Source organism: Malus domestica, chromosome 17, assembly GCF_042453785.1.
Source record: "Malus domestica chromosome 17, GDT2T_hap1".
Taxonomy (NCBI): domain Eukaryota; kingdom Viridiplantae; phylum Streptophyta; class Magnoliopsida; order Rosales; family Rosaceae; genus Malus; species Malus domestica.
In genome coordinates, this window is record NC_091677.1 from 25039857 (window position 1) to 25054133 (window position 14277).

At 43.5% G+C, this 14277-nt stretch overlaps 1 long non-coding RNA gene across 1 annotated transcript; it reads right to left on the bottom strand.

Annotated features, from left to right (window-relative positions):
* Positions 1-229: 229 nt before the first annotated feature.
* LOC139193800 (uncharacterized) lies at positions 230-988 on the bottom strand. Its single transcript, XR_011578282.1, has 2 exons — positions 848-988; positions 230-583 (listed from the first exon to the last, which is right to left on the bottom strand). It is a non-coding gene; the product is annotated as an uncharacterized lncRNA (long non-coding RNA).
* Between the last annotated feature and the right edge of the window lie 13289 nt (positions 989-14277).

The following is a 14277-nucleotide window of genomic DNA, read 5'->3' on the forward strand; positions in this document are numbered from 1 at the left end:
ATGTAAGGGGGTCCCTTTTATAAAATAAGAGCTTGCTCCTCAGTACATAAATGATGGGCTAAGAGTGATGCTCGCGGCGAGGCGGTTGCTCAGCTGACAACGATGCTCTCTAATGAAGGTGATGGAGTCCCTTTTATAAAATAAGGGTTCGCTCCTCAGTACATGAATAATGGGTTAGGAGTGATGCTCGCGACAAGACGGTTGCTTAGCTAGCGGCGATGCTCTCTAATGAAGGTGAAGAGGTCCTTTTTATAAAATAAGGGCTTGTTTCTCAGTACATGAATAATGGGTGCTCTCTAATGAAAGTGAGGGAGATCCTTTTATAGAATAAGGGCTCGCTCCTCAATACATAAATAATGGGCTAAGTCCCCCAAGTATTTTTCATGAGGCCCAGTTGAGGCCCAATATATGGTACATAATGTAGTCCCCCAAGTCTTCGGTCAATAGAGTCTATTGGCTTGAGACTTCAAATTGAATCCATGTATGAGCTAAATTGGCGGTTTTTCGGAGGCGGTATTTGTATACCCTGCACTGAAGCTTTGAAGCTGGAGCTTTTGTAAATGAAGCTTTTGAAGTTGAATCTCTGTAAATGAAGCTTTTGAAGCTAAATTAACATGAGTGATGCTCATGAATGTTTATATTGATTGACATGAGTGATGCTCATGGATGTTGGCATAAGTGATACTCATGAATGTTGACATGAGTGATGCTCATGAATGTCGACATGAATGATGGTCATGAATGTTTATGTATGATTGACATGAGTGATGCTTATGAATGTTTATGTATGATTGACATAAGTGATGCTCATATATAATTTTGGAGTACTGGACGTATTTTTGATCACCTGGTTGGTGATAATAGCGGCAGGCTGCTGAATAATTTTGGAGTACTGGAGTACTTTTGATCACCTGGTTGGTGATAATAGCAGCAGGGTGCCGAATAAATTTGGAGTACTGGACGTACTTTTGATCACCTGGTTGGTAATAATAGAGGGCCTAGCTCTTTTGGGCATATGGGCCTTTACCCTCCACATAACATTCCAGCCCATTATTTTGGGCTTGCCCCTTTTTTTTTATTTTGTATTTTTACCTTCTGATGGGGTTGTACAGATGTATCCGAAAGGTAAAAAAAATAAATTACATCATTCAAAAATAAATAAAGCAGTCGTTGGGGGACTACACTTCCCTTCATGATGAAAGTTTCATCTTTTTCAGCATGTTGATGGGCATCTTCTGGTCCAATAGAAAGTGGAGACGAGGAACCTTGGTGGGCATCTTCTTATCTTTAATCATGTTATCCCGTGGGATAGTGGAATAGTGGAATAGTGGACCATCTTCTTTTCAGCTTTTCCTTTTCTGCTTTATTTTGCTTTTTCGACATGTAAGCACATGACTGCACCATTTGCAAATGCTTAATAATTTCTCATTATTCCAAACTGCTGCAGCCAGGTGATTCTTAAAGCTCTTTAACAATGATGTTTCTGCTGGCCCTCCTGGAAAAGGCTTTGTTCCTTCATCATCATCTTCATAAAATCAGGTTGCTGCAAGAAAGCTCGGGTCGACGGGTACGGGCAGCTGTGGGGCAGCGAAGGCAGCTTCCTGGGCAGCGAGCTTAGCTTCATCTTTCTTGTCGTAGTAGGGCTTCACCATCTCTCTCTGAATGGCTCTCAGCCTCTTCTCTGTTGGGACTGCAAGGAATCCATAGCTTTGTTGCTCTCTTAGTAGTGAAAACAAACTGTCGGCCGGCCTTGGATCTCTCCAGATGCTATGAAAGTGAAAATTGGGAATTAAAAATGTCGCATTAAGATGTACCAAGATTTTATAAAACTCCATCGCCAACGGATGATACAATCTGGGTTCTCTCAAAGTAAGCTCACAAAACACCCCACAGCCATAGACACAATCTGCGAGTCGTGACTCTCAAAATTCTCAATCAAACGCTTAAAACACACCTTCACGGCATCTGGGTATTTATCAAACAACCTCAAAAACATGGCGATCGCCTTATTTGAGAGAATTTGGAGCAAGTTGTGACTTTAAAAACTTTCTGAGCTAGTTGTGCCTCGATCTCATCGACCTCCAGCTGAATAGCAGCTTGAGGTGGTTGGACTTGCTTCGACATTGACTTCCCACGCCTCTGCGAGGTACTGCCAGTAGAAGTAACTTCAGAGCTCCGCCCAACTGAGTGGCTCCGGTCAGCAGAGGAGTCGAATAACTCAACAGCGAGGTCATCGAGGCTGATCTCCGGGAATGCCGAGCCTCTGACCTTGTTGATGAACTTCCTCATGCTGCGAGCCTCTGACCTTGTCAGCCACTGGCGTTCGCTCCAGCGACCCGCGAGAGAAGCAGCTTAGGCTATGGGAGTGCCGGTGAGACGACTTTCGATTAACCGTATCCGAGTCTTCCGGCCTGAGCCAGTGGATGATGAACTAGTGAGAAAGTGATCTATGTGTCCAGATCTGATGATGAACCAGTTGAGGAAGTTGAAGAAACAGTGAGTCAAGTGTTGAAAGAAATTGACCCAGAAAATTCATGGTTTGAAGCAGCCAGTTTGAAACAGAATTGGTGGCCGGCGGCAAAGTGCAGGAGGCAGTACTTCAATAGAGGTACTTCGAGGCTACTCTGCTAAATCCAATCGAGATCCTCATGGGTCCTGAATGACGTCCATTTGGTTTTGGAGATGGGAAATGGAAGCTGCGAGCTTATGCTTGCCAATGAAAGTGGGAAATTGGACAGCTCTTGCTTTGTCTTCGAAATAAAGTGGCAGAGCCATTCCTCATCCTCCTTCATCTTCTCTTTCTCTTGCCGGAGAAGATGGTGGGTTTGTTTCTACCTGCTTATCCATTCACAAATTCCAACCAAAGCCTCTCTTTGTCTTTACACCTAGAACTGAGTATATTGTTTAGAGAGAGAGAAAGAGGAGATAGAAGGAGTCAGAGACATGAAAAGACGCGGCGGTAGCTGTGTTGTTGAGAGAGAGATGGGAAATTGTTTTTGGATGGTTTTTGGGTTTATGTGATTTTTGCAAATTCACGGCGGAGGTGAAAAAATGAAAGAGAACTGGCACAATTTTTTGTATCGATTCCCACAGACGACGCCAAATGTTGATGCACAAAATCGGTGGGGTCTTGGAACAACGTAAATCCGACCGTGAAACTGCAAGAAAGTAAAGAACACAAGATGTATCATGGTTCACCCCAATGTTTGGGTTACGTCCACACTGATATTGTATTTCTCTGATAGGATTGTGAGGGAGAAAACCTCTGTGATCTGAGAGTGAGGCTTCCCCCATGGCCTAAGAATTGGCCTCCATTAATGAGGAGAGTGAGGGGTCATTTTATAGAATAAGGGCTCCTCACTTATTACATATTTGCCTATTCCTTTATTACATAATTACATTTGAGTCTCTCGAGTATTTATACGAGGTCTAAATATGGAGTCCCTAAGTATGGTATAAACATATCTAACAATAATAAATAAGTAGTAAACATCATCATCCCATGAAAAAATATTGGGAAATTTTATTTGAACCCATGTAACCTCTTTTTACACCAAACTTAAAATTTAAATGTTAATTGTCTATTTTACCCTATTGCATAATTACTATTAAGTACCAAATGAAATTAATAATAAAACTTAAATTTATCAATAAACCCAAACACTATAATTAAACCCTACGATCACTCTTTGTTTATCCTACATTCGTTTCGGCTAAAACTCTAATAGCTCTCATAGAGAAAATTAAGTTTATTTTTATTTTTATTGATGGATGATGATTTTGAAGTTTTGAATCATTCAACCAAGGTATGACTCAATTTATGAATATTTTGTTCGTTTGATTTCAGTTTTTTAGTGGCCGAAGCAAGTTGCTGAGCATCAATGGAGACCAATTTCCCTTCATTTCTAAAACAATTTTTTTTATTCAATCCATGAACCCAATTAGAATCAGGAATCAGTAAAACATAAACTGGACTCAGATTATGATACATTCTCCAAACTCTTAAGTAGTTCAAACAAAACTCTCCATAACTTTTGTATTCACTATGTTTGGATCAAAACTTGAACTTTGGGCTCAAGAAAGGAGCTGGCCCCAAAGGAGGCCCGAAGGGAAAGTCGGCCGAAGCCCAGTCAAAGCCCAGAAAGCAGAAAGGGCCTTTTCTGACTTGGTGCAGCTCATGAAGACCACTTGCTTACCTACCCAAAGGCCAAGTGGTATAGACTGACCAGCTACACAGCCCATAAAGTACTTTATGATGGCAGTACATGTAAAATAGCTGATGAGTCATCACCCTTCAACCGCATTCGGGCAAGGTTGCTGCTACAGGAGACCAAGCCGAGTTGTCTATATAAGAAGAAAGAGAAACTAGGAATAAGGACACTCAATCAAACAAACAAATGCAAGCATAAACTCTGCTCAAAGCCAGATTAGCCTTCAAAACGAAGCTGTAGTCAGCCCAAACATTCATCCCTCTCGGGACAAGCCTTCATCATTCGCGGGATAAACCTTCACTCAAACCCTTGTAATAGCTCTGCTACCTTGTACAACCTTGCTGTAGTATCGATTCATCTTTTGTAAATCTCTCTCCCTCCCTGAAGCTTTCATACCCTTGATAAACCACAAAGATAGGAACCTGCAAGACTACCAGGCTTGCCCGACAAGGTTAAACCTTGCCCGACCTTCTTTGTTTTTTGTCTTTTCATTCATTAGCCTAGCAATATGTTGTATACTTCCAGTTATATTCAAGTTATTTCTAGCAAGATGACTATTAAAAGGCTTTCTCAATACTCGGATCCGATTTGAATATATCTTCAGTGTTCAAACCAGATCCAAGTCCTAAGCCCTCGAGCATGTAAATCTGATTAGTTAAAAGTCTTTGGCCTCAAGGCATAAAAAAAAACCTTATGTGGACTTAACCCATCCACGACAATCCTTGATAAACGAGAAGTCCGAAGTTACTTGGGGCGCAAGTAATCGACCTACCTCTTAGTCTTATTTCTATTACATTATGATTATCATAGAACGCTTAAGCATGGGAAGGATTCAGATAGGAAGCCTCAAGGCCTACACCTAAGGCCCCACGAAGGCACCTATTTGGATTCATTCCATTCTGCGGTCTAGAACGTTTGAGTATAAGAACGAACACTAATGGGAAGCCTCAAGGCCTACACCTAAGGCCCCATAAAGGCACCTATTTGGGTTCATTCTACCTCTCGAACTCGGGTAATCAGAAGTATAATAGTTATAAGACTCATGCATTCACAAGAACAAATATGATGTGTTCGAGCACTGGTTTAGTTATTGATAGGAAGCCTCAAGGCCTACACCTAAGGCCTCACAAAGGCACCTATTATAACTAACACGGTTTCTCAGGTATATACATATACAACCAAAACTCGACATCCATTTCGCATCTGCCATACTAAAGATGGCAGTGGCATGCCTGAGCACTTAAAAGTTAACCTTGATTGTGAGCCTCAAAGCCTACACCTAAGGCCCCACAAAGGCACATCTCAAAGTTAACTATGTTCTTCTCTTTCAGCCTTGCTCGACGAGTCTTGCCCGACGAGACTTGCCCGACAAAGCCCGACAGTGAAGCAGAAGCCCGACAGCAGCCCTCAACCGGCGCCAACCTCCCGGGGAGCTGTGTGCTCGTCCGCCAGGAAACATCCCCGACGGAAATTCCTGACGCGAACATAGTTTTGGCACGCCCGGTGGGATCATCATTTGATCAGAAGATATATGTCAAAATACCAGAAGATTTGCAAACCACGTTACTACAAATGTTGCAAAGATTGGAGAAAGCCTCCACAGGCTCCAGAAAAGAAACAGACCTGGTTCCTCCTGAGGGAAAGAGACTTAAAACCAGCCCGCCAGAAGAGTTGGTAGTAAACAAACCTGCAGTTCCCTTTTCAGAAGCCCCTGTAAATATGATTAATATAGCATGGGTTGATAAGGGAAAAGAAAGAATCACAAGGGAACCAGAGGAAGAAAGGTTGGCTGAAAAACCTACTGGAAGGGTGATTAAATCGCCCGAATATCCAAAAGCAGCCATAATCAAGGGGATGGTTATGTGTAGTAAGTGCCAGTGCGAGTGTGAGCTCGAAATTCCCCCAACTGGAATCCTCATTGATCATGAACTGATCAGGAGGAAGGAAGAAGATGAAAGGAGGAGAGCCCATGAAAAGATCAAGCAGGCTACGAAAAAAGACACTTCCCGAAGCGTTTTTCAACGATTAGGAGGTGATTCCCAACCCAAAGCTTTGTCAGAAGTATGTCGAAACCATGAGGCTTCTGAAGAGGCAGAAGATATAGAGGCCAAAATACGGAGGGGTACAGATCATCCTCAATATGGCCAGATGGGAAGGGAAATCAAGAGGATGGATGGGATAACAAATCCTGTCAGAAAAGAAAAACCTGCCCACCTCGGGCGAAAATGGTACGTAGTCGGAAAGAACGGACAGCCTACCAAACAAATGGGAGCCTCCATGGTCAGAAGGGTTCAAAGGCAGCACAAAGCCTACATGAATTCCCTGAAGACCCCCGCAACATCCGAAGCCTCCAAAAATCAAAAATTGGAGAAAACATCATCTGGGGGAAATAGTCAGCTCTGCTGGAGAAGTAAGAGAGAGGTGGAAAATGCCAATAGCAAGACGGAAGGCGAGGGGAACCACGTGCCGCAGAGCCAGCACCCTGGGAAGTATCGGATCTTGAGGAAAGCTCAAGAAGATCTGGTCATGGTGCCAAACCCCGGGTGGAAGCCAGAGCCTATTTGCGTTGGAGCTGTTTCATCTGAAAGGAGACCACCTTCTCTGCCATTGGTGGATCCTTTTGGTGAAGTTCCAAAGCAAACGCTGTATGCGGGCATGAATCAACAGGAGGGGGCACCAGAACCACTACTTCCAGTTGATGCAATGGCCTGGTTGGACAAATTCATGGACCAGATTGGGGGCAATAAAGAAGATCTGCCCGAGCCTAGTAATTTTCATATCAACATGGCATATGTATTATCCGCCATGTTTAGTGTCAGACCTGATCAGGCCGCTACTATGGAAAATGATTACTTGACAAATGAGCCAATGATGGCACATGTTAATGTAGAGGTAGTCGAAGGAGGAGAGTCGGGCAAGGCTGAATCCACTGAAGTATCCAAAGATAGTCCTTTCAGAATTTACACAGACGAAATGGTGTTTAGCCGCCCGAACAGCTCGTTGGCCAATCATCTGAAGCCCATATATGTTGCTGCTCATTTGGAAGGTGTGCCCTTCAAAAGAATTCTAATTGATGGGGGAGCAGCTGTTAATGTGCTACCAGCCAAGCAAATGAGGAAAATGGGAAGAGGCACGGATGATCTTATTCCCACAGACCTCACGGTTTCTAGCTTCTCAGGTGCTATCACCAAAACTCATGGGATATTGCCTTTAGAAGTGGATTTGGGATCTAAACAGATCATGCTGGCATTCTTTGTGGTGGACTGCACTCCCACTTATGGGGCCTTACTCGGAAGAGATTGGATCCACCAAAGCCTGGCCATACCCTCTACTCTTCATCAACAAGTGGCTGTTTACCATGAAGCGGGCACAGAAGGACCAGGCTTTTGGGAGATGGTAGAGGCCGAATCACGGCCATTTCTCCCCACAGCCAATGTTGCGGAATCAAGTTTCTACAACCCCAACGTAGGAATCTTGAAGTGTTCAGGAGCTGACGAGAACGGCCGCCCTACCAAGGTAACGGCCCAAAAGCTTTTGGAACAAGGAATGCTCCTTACTAGAGAGGAGTGGGATAGACCTTGTATCCTCCCAAATCCCCTACACCATCAATGACTGAACAAAAGAAGAAAGATCAGGTAACGGCAATCAGATCCCTGATTAAAAGACTGTTGGTATATGGGAAGGGAAGAAGACAAGAAATGGAGTTCTTGGACAAAGAAGAGCAGGAATGGCAGGTGGGAACTTCAACCAACCAGCATGAAAGCAAGGAGGAATCTTGCAAAGAAGAATTGGAAAGGGCCATTCAAATGGCCGAGTGTATTTATGACCTAGATGGGCCAGATGACTTGCCCGAGAGCCCGGAGTTGGTCGAATTTTTGTGTGCAGAACCGGATAAGCCACCACCAGAAGTCCAGGATCCTCTGAAAATTATTGATCTAGGGACAGATGAGGATCCAAGACCAATACAAATTAGTGGTTTATTGGGGGTTGATGATCGGGCGAAGATTATCTGCCTTTTGCAAGAGTTCAAAGACTGTTTTGCTTGGCATTATACTGAGATGCCAGGTTTAAATTCAACCTTGGTGGAGCATAGAATGCCCATCAATGAGGGATACAAACCTGTTAAGCAAGCACCACGAAGGATGTCAAAGGAGATAGAAGAAAAGGTCAAAGAAGAGATTGAAAGGCTAGTAAAAGCTGGCTTTATCAGACCAGCCAAATATGTAGAGTGGTTAGCCAACATTGTACCCTTTTTAAAAGCTGTAACAAAAGCAGTACGATGTTGTGTGGATTACAGAAATATTAATGGCGCTACACCAAAAGATGAATATCCCATGCCCATGGCCGATTTATCCATAGATGCAGTAGCAAAACATAAAGTCTTATCTTTTATGGATGGGAATGCCGGGTATAATCAGATAAAGATGGTTCCAGAAGATATACACAAAACAGCTTTTAGGTGTCCCGGTCATGTGGGGGCATATGAATATCTGGTCATGCCATTCGGGCTCAAGAACGCTGGTGCAACTTACCAGAGGGCAATGAATGCCATCTTTCACAATCTGATTGGCCAGAGCATGGAGGTATACATTGATGACATAGTGGTGAAGTCCAAGACAGAAGAACATCATCTGGAAGATCTTAGACAAACATTAGCAAGGATGAGGATCCACAAATTGAAGATGAATCCAAAGAAGTGTGCGTTTGGAGTAAGAGCGAGCAACTTCTTAGGATTCCTGGAGCATCAAAGAGGTGTAGAAGTAGACAAGAACAAATCTCGGGCAATAATGGAGTCACCTTCACCCACCAACAAGGTGCAACTTCAAAGGCTACTGGGCAAAATTAACTTCTTGAGGAGATTCATTGCTAATTTAGCAGGCAAGATCCAGCCGCTGACTCCTTTACTAAGATTGAAAGATAAAGAGAACTTCGAATGGGGACCACCACACCAACAAGCCTTTGACAGCATCAAGGCCTATTTGACTTCTCCATCAGTGTTGGTGCCACCTCAAAGGGGAAAACCCTTGAAGCTATATATTTCTGCCTTAGAAAAGTCAATCGGGAGTTTGCTAGCTCAAAATAATGAAGGCGGGAAGGAGCATGCAGTGTACTACCTCAGTAGAATTATGACCAAGGTAGAGACAAGGTATTCCCCGGTAGAGAGATTATGCTTGGCTTTATATTTCACTACCAGTAAATTAAGGCATTACATGTTACCTTGTCACGTGCATATCATCGCCAAGACAGATGTGATAAAGTACATGTTGTCAAAGCTAATGCTCACAGGAAGGATTGGGAAATGGATTCTAGCATTATCAGAATTTAGTTTTCAGTACGTACCCCAAAGGGCAGTCAAAGGCCAAGCAATTGCTGACTTTCTGGCCAGCACCAAGAATCTCAAAGTGAGGTAATCAATATCCCAGGAAGCCTGGAGGTTACTAGCATTTGGATCCCGCCAAGAAAAGATATTTCGGGCAAAGAAGACTGAGTCCAGCAAGAGATAAAAAGAGTAGCTGGTCTCTGGATCACTCCTTGGAAGTTGTATTTCAATGGATCTCACACTCAGAAGGCTTCAGGAGCGGGGATTGTAATTGTAAACCCTCAGGGAGTTTATCATTATTATTCATTTCTCCTTGACTACCAGGGAAATACTAATAATCGGGCAGAGTATAAGGCCTTAATAATTGGTCTGGAAATCTTGATGGATCTGGGGGCAGTAGAGGTAGAGGTCTTTGGGGATTCATAGTTGGTAATAAACCAGTTAAATAGGGAGTTCAAGTGCAGACATATTACCATGGCGGGGTATTACTTGGCAGCTACGCAGTTATTGAGTTTCTGGGATTCTGAGATATCGGTCAATCATGTTCCCAGGGGATCCAACTTAGCGGCCAACGAGATGGCACAACTAGCCTCAGGAGTGCTAATACAGGAGAGAAAGTATGGGGTAGATGTCGAGGTCCAAATGAGAAACCTTCCTTCCATCTTAGAAAGGGGATTCAGTCTAGATATAATGGTGCTAGAAGCCGAGATAGAAGATTGGAGGTCACCTATCATTCATCATTTGAAGGACCCCTCTTCGCCTACAAGCAAGAAGGATAGACAACAAGCAACCAAGTATGTCTTATGGGCGAAGAACTTGCTAAGAAAAACTCCAGATGGGTTACTGTTGAAATGCTTGGGCCAAGAAGAATCCATGAGGGTGATGGCCGAAGTACATGAAGGAGTATGTGGAGCACATCAGGCTGGAACGAAGATGAGATGGTTGCTTAGGAGGTATGGTTATTTCTGGCCCGACATGGAAAAAGATTGTAAGTCTTATGCCCGAGGTTGTGAAGAATGTCAAAGACACGGACCTCTACAACATGTGCCCTCGGTACCTTTAAATCCAGTGGTCAAGCCTTGGCCCTTCAGAGGATGGGCGATGGACTTCATCCGGCAAATCTATCCAGCTTCTAGTAAAGGGCATACCTTCATAATTGTGGCAACGGATTATTTCACCAAGTGGGTGGAAGCATCATCAGTAAAATCCATAACTTCAGCCACAGTCAAGAATTTTATCGAGACCAAGATTCTGCACAGATATGGGGTGCCCGAAACTATAGTGACGGATCGTGGACCATCTTTTATTTCAAAAGAAATTGAGGAGTTCGCAAGTAAGTACAAAATAAAGATGATCCAGTCCAGTTCGTATTACCCTCAATCAAATGGCCAGGCAGAAGCCAGCAACAAGATCCTGGTCAACATTATCAAGAGAATGGTGATTGATAGTCCAGAAAAGTGGCATGAAAATCTGGGGAACACTTTGTGGGCATACAGAACTTCTAAGAGGGCAGGAACAGGGACAACTCCTTATGTTTTAACTTTCGGGCAAGATGCAGTGCTCCCCGTGGAAATCAATGTAAGTTCTTTAAGAATTCAAAATCAATTTGGGTTGCATAGTGAAGAGTACATCGAAGCCATGTGTCAAGGAATTGAAGACTTGGATGTAGCCCGAATTGAAGCTTTGAACCAAATTCAAGAAGGAAAGCGAGCCGTTGCCCGAGCTTATAACAAAAAGGTGAAGATGAAGTCTTTCAAGGAAGAGGATTTAGTATGGAAGACGGTCCTCCCTCTAGGAGCTCAGCTCAGGGGCTTTGGAAAATGGAGCCCGACATGGGAAGGTCCTTTCATTATTAGTCGCGTTTTGGATAGAGGGGGATACTACTTGGCGGACCTTGAGGGAAACAGGCATAAACATCCCATTAATGTTAAATTCTTAAAGAAATATTGTCCTACATTGTGGGATGTCAGAGATTGTTATATTGAAGAGGATGCAAGGTAAAGCAAACTTCGGGATATCAACGTGCAGTGTATATTTATCAATCATTCAAGAAGATGGAAAGACAAGAGTTGCTGAGATAATGTATATTTCATTTCGACAAATTGATGAAATTTACAAAAGATTCAAAGCCGACGTATTACAATCAATTCTCCTTCTGGATGCAATGGTATCTTCAGCTGATTTTTCGATGTCCTCATGGATGGAACCCGATCAGGTGATCGGGTTGTGCGGCCAACATGAGCCTGGTAGAGGATCCTCAGACAGGACCATCACCATAAGTGATGGTGAAGCCCGACTTATCACCGCAACAAGCAGGAAGACAAGCCTTCGAGAGGAAACCGCCTGACCAGGGGTGTTGGAGATAGCGGGGTGTTCGACCAAAGGTGTTGGAGATAGCAGTCCTTTGATGAAAGCCCTTTTTCTCACGAAAAGGGAGTTTTAGGAAACCCCACTCAAAGCCGGAGGAACCCATTTCTTAGTTTCTGAACGCTCGAGGAAGATGGAAGAGAAGACTGAAGAGGATTTAGTGGCTTGACAGAAGAAATTCCGAACCAGAATTTATAGAGCCCCCAGAGGATAGTTCAAAGGTCGCGAGGAGAGCAAGGGGCACAGGGTTGCCTTCATCCTGTCTAGAAAACACAAAGTTCCAAAAGATTGATATACACGCATGCGGATATTCAATCAATGATGGTGCTTGGGATTTCAACCTTAACATTAATTGAAGGGGGCACTGTTTGGATCAAAACTTGAACTTTGGGCTTAAGAAAGGAGCTGGCCCGAAAGGAGGCCCGAAGGGAAAGTCGGCCGAAGCCCAGTCAAAGCCCAGAAAGCAGAAAGGGCATTTTCTGACTTGGTGCAGCTCATGAAGACCACTTGCTTACCTACCCAAAGGCCAAGTGGTATAGACTGACCAGCTACACAGCCCATAAAGTACTTTATGATGGCAGTACATGTAAAATAGCTGATGAGTCATCACCCTTCAAACCGCATTCGTGCAAAGGTTGCTGCTACAGGAGACCAAGCCGAGTTGTCTATATAAGAAGAAAGAGAAACCAGGAATAAAGACACTCAATCAAACAAACAAATGCAAGCACAAACTCTGCTCAAAGCCAGATTAGCCTTCAAAACGAAGCTGTAGTCAGCCCAAGCATTCATCCCTCTCGGGACAAGCCTTCATCCCTCGAGGGATAAACCTTAACTCAAACCCTTGTAATAGCTCTGCTACCTTGTACAACCTTGCTGTAGTATCGATTCATCTTTTGTAAATCTCTCTCCCTCCCTGAAGCTTTCATACCCTTGATAAACCATAAAGATAGGAACCTGCAAGACGACCAGGCTTGCCCGACAAGGTTAAACCTTGCCCGACCTTCTTTGTTTTTTGTCTTTTCATTCATTAGCCTAGCAATATGTTGTATACTTCCAGTTATATTCAAGTTATTTCTAGCAAGATGACTATTAAAAGGCTTTCTCAGTACTCGGATCCGATTTGAATATATCTTCAGTGTTCAAACCAGATCCAAGTCCTAAGCCCTCGGGCATGTAAATCTGATTAGTTAAAAGTCTTTGGCCTCAAGGCATAAAAAAGAACCTTATGTGGACTTAACCCATCCACGACAATCCTTGATAAACGAGAAGTCCGAAGTTACTTGGGGCGTAAGTAATCGACCTACCTCTTAGTCTTATTTCTATTACATTATGATTATCATAGAACGCTTAAGCATGGGAAGGATTCAGATATGAAGCCTCAAGGCCTACACCTAAGGCCCCACGAAGGCACCTATTTGGATTCATTCCGTTCTGCGGTCTAGAACGTTTGAGTATAAGAACGAACTCTAATGGGAAGCCTCAATGCCTACATCTAAGGCCCCATAAAGGCACCTATTTTGGTTCATTCTACCTCTCGAACTCGGGTAATCAGAAGTATAATAGTTATAAGACTCATGCATTCACAAGAACAAATATGATGTGTTCGAGCACTGGTTTAGTTATTGATAGGAAGCCTCAAGGCCTACACCTAAGGCCCCACAAAGGCACCTATTATAACTAACACGGTTTCTCGGGTATATACATATACAACCAAAACTTGACATCCATTTCACATCTGCCATACTAAAGATGGCAGTGGCACGCCTGAGCACTTAAAAGTTAACCTTGATTGTGAGCCTTAAGGCCTACACCTAAGGCCCCACAAAGGCACCTCTCAAAGTTAACTCTGTCCTTCTCTTTCAGCCTTGCTCGACGAGTCTTGCCTGAAGAGTCTTGCCCGACGAGACTTGCCCGACAAAGCCCGACAATGAAGCAAAAGCTCGACAGCAGCCCTCAACCGGCGCCAACCTCCCGGGGAGCTGTGTGCTCGTCGGCCAGGAAACATCCCCGACGGAAATTCCTGACGCGAACACACTAATTTCCCGGGATTCGAGGCATCTGAGATATTCAAATATGTGAGAAATTTTATCCTTCCAAAAATTCCAAAAATAAATCAACGAGTCCATGGAAGCTTGATTTTCAGATATTTCGATTGCTGAACACTTTTTTCAGACCATCAACCAACATTTCTTCCCACACATACTTATCGCCGCTTGAAGAAAGATGAGCATCCAATATTTTTTTAGCAGATAAAATTTCACCTCCATAATATAGAACACAGCTAGCTATACTAATCGAAGAAATAGTATTGCCTAAAAGTCCTAATAACTGAAGATAATCTGAAAGCTAACCTTGAAAAGCAAAGCATCGGGAGAGACC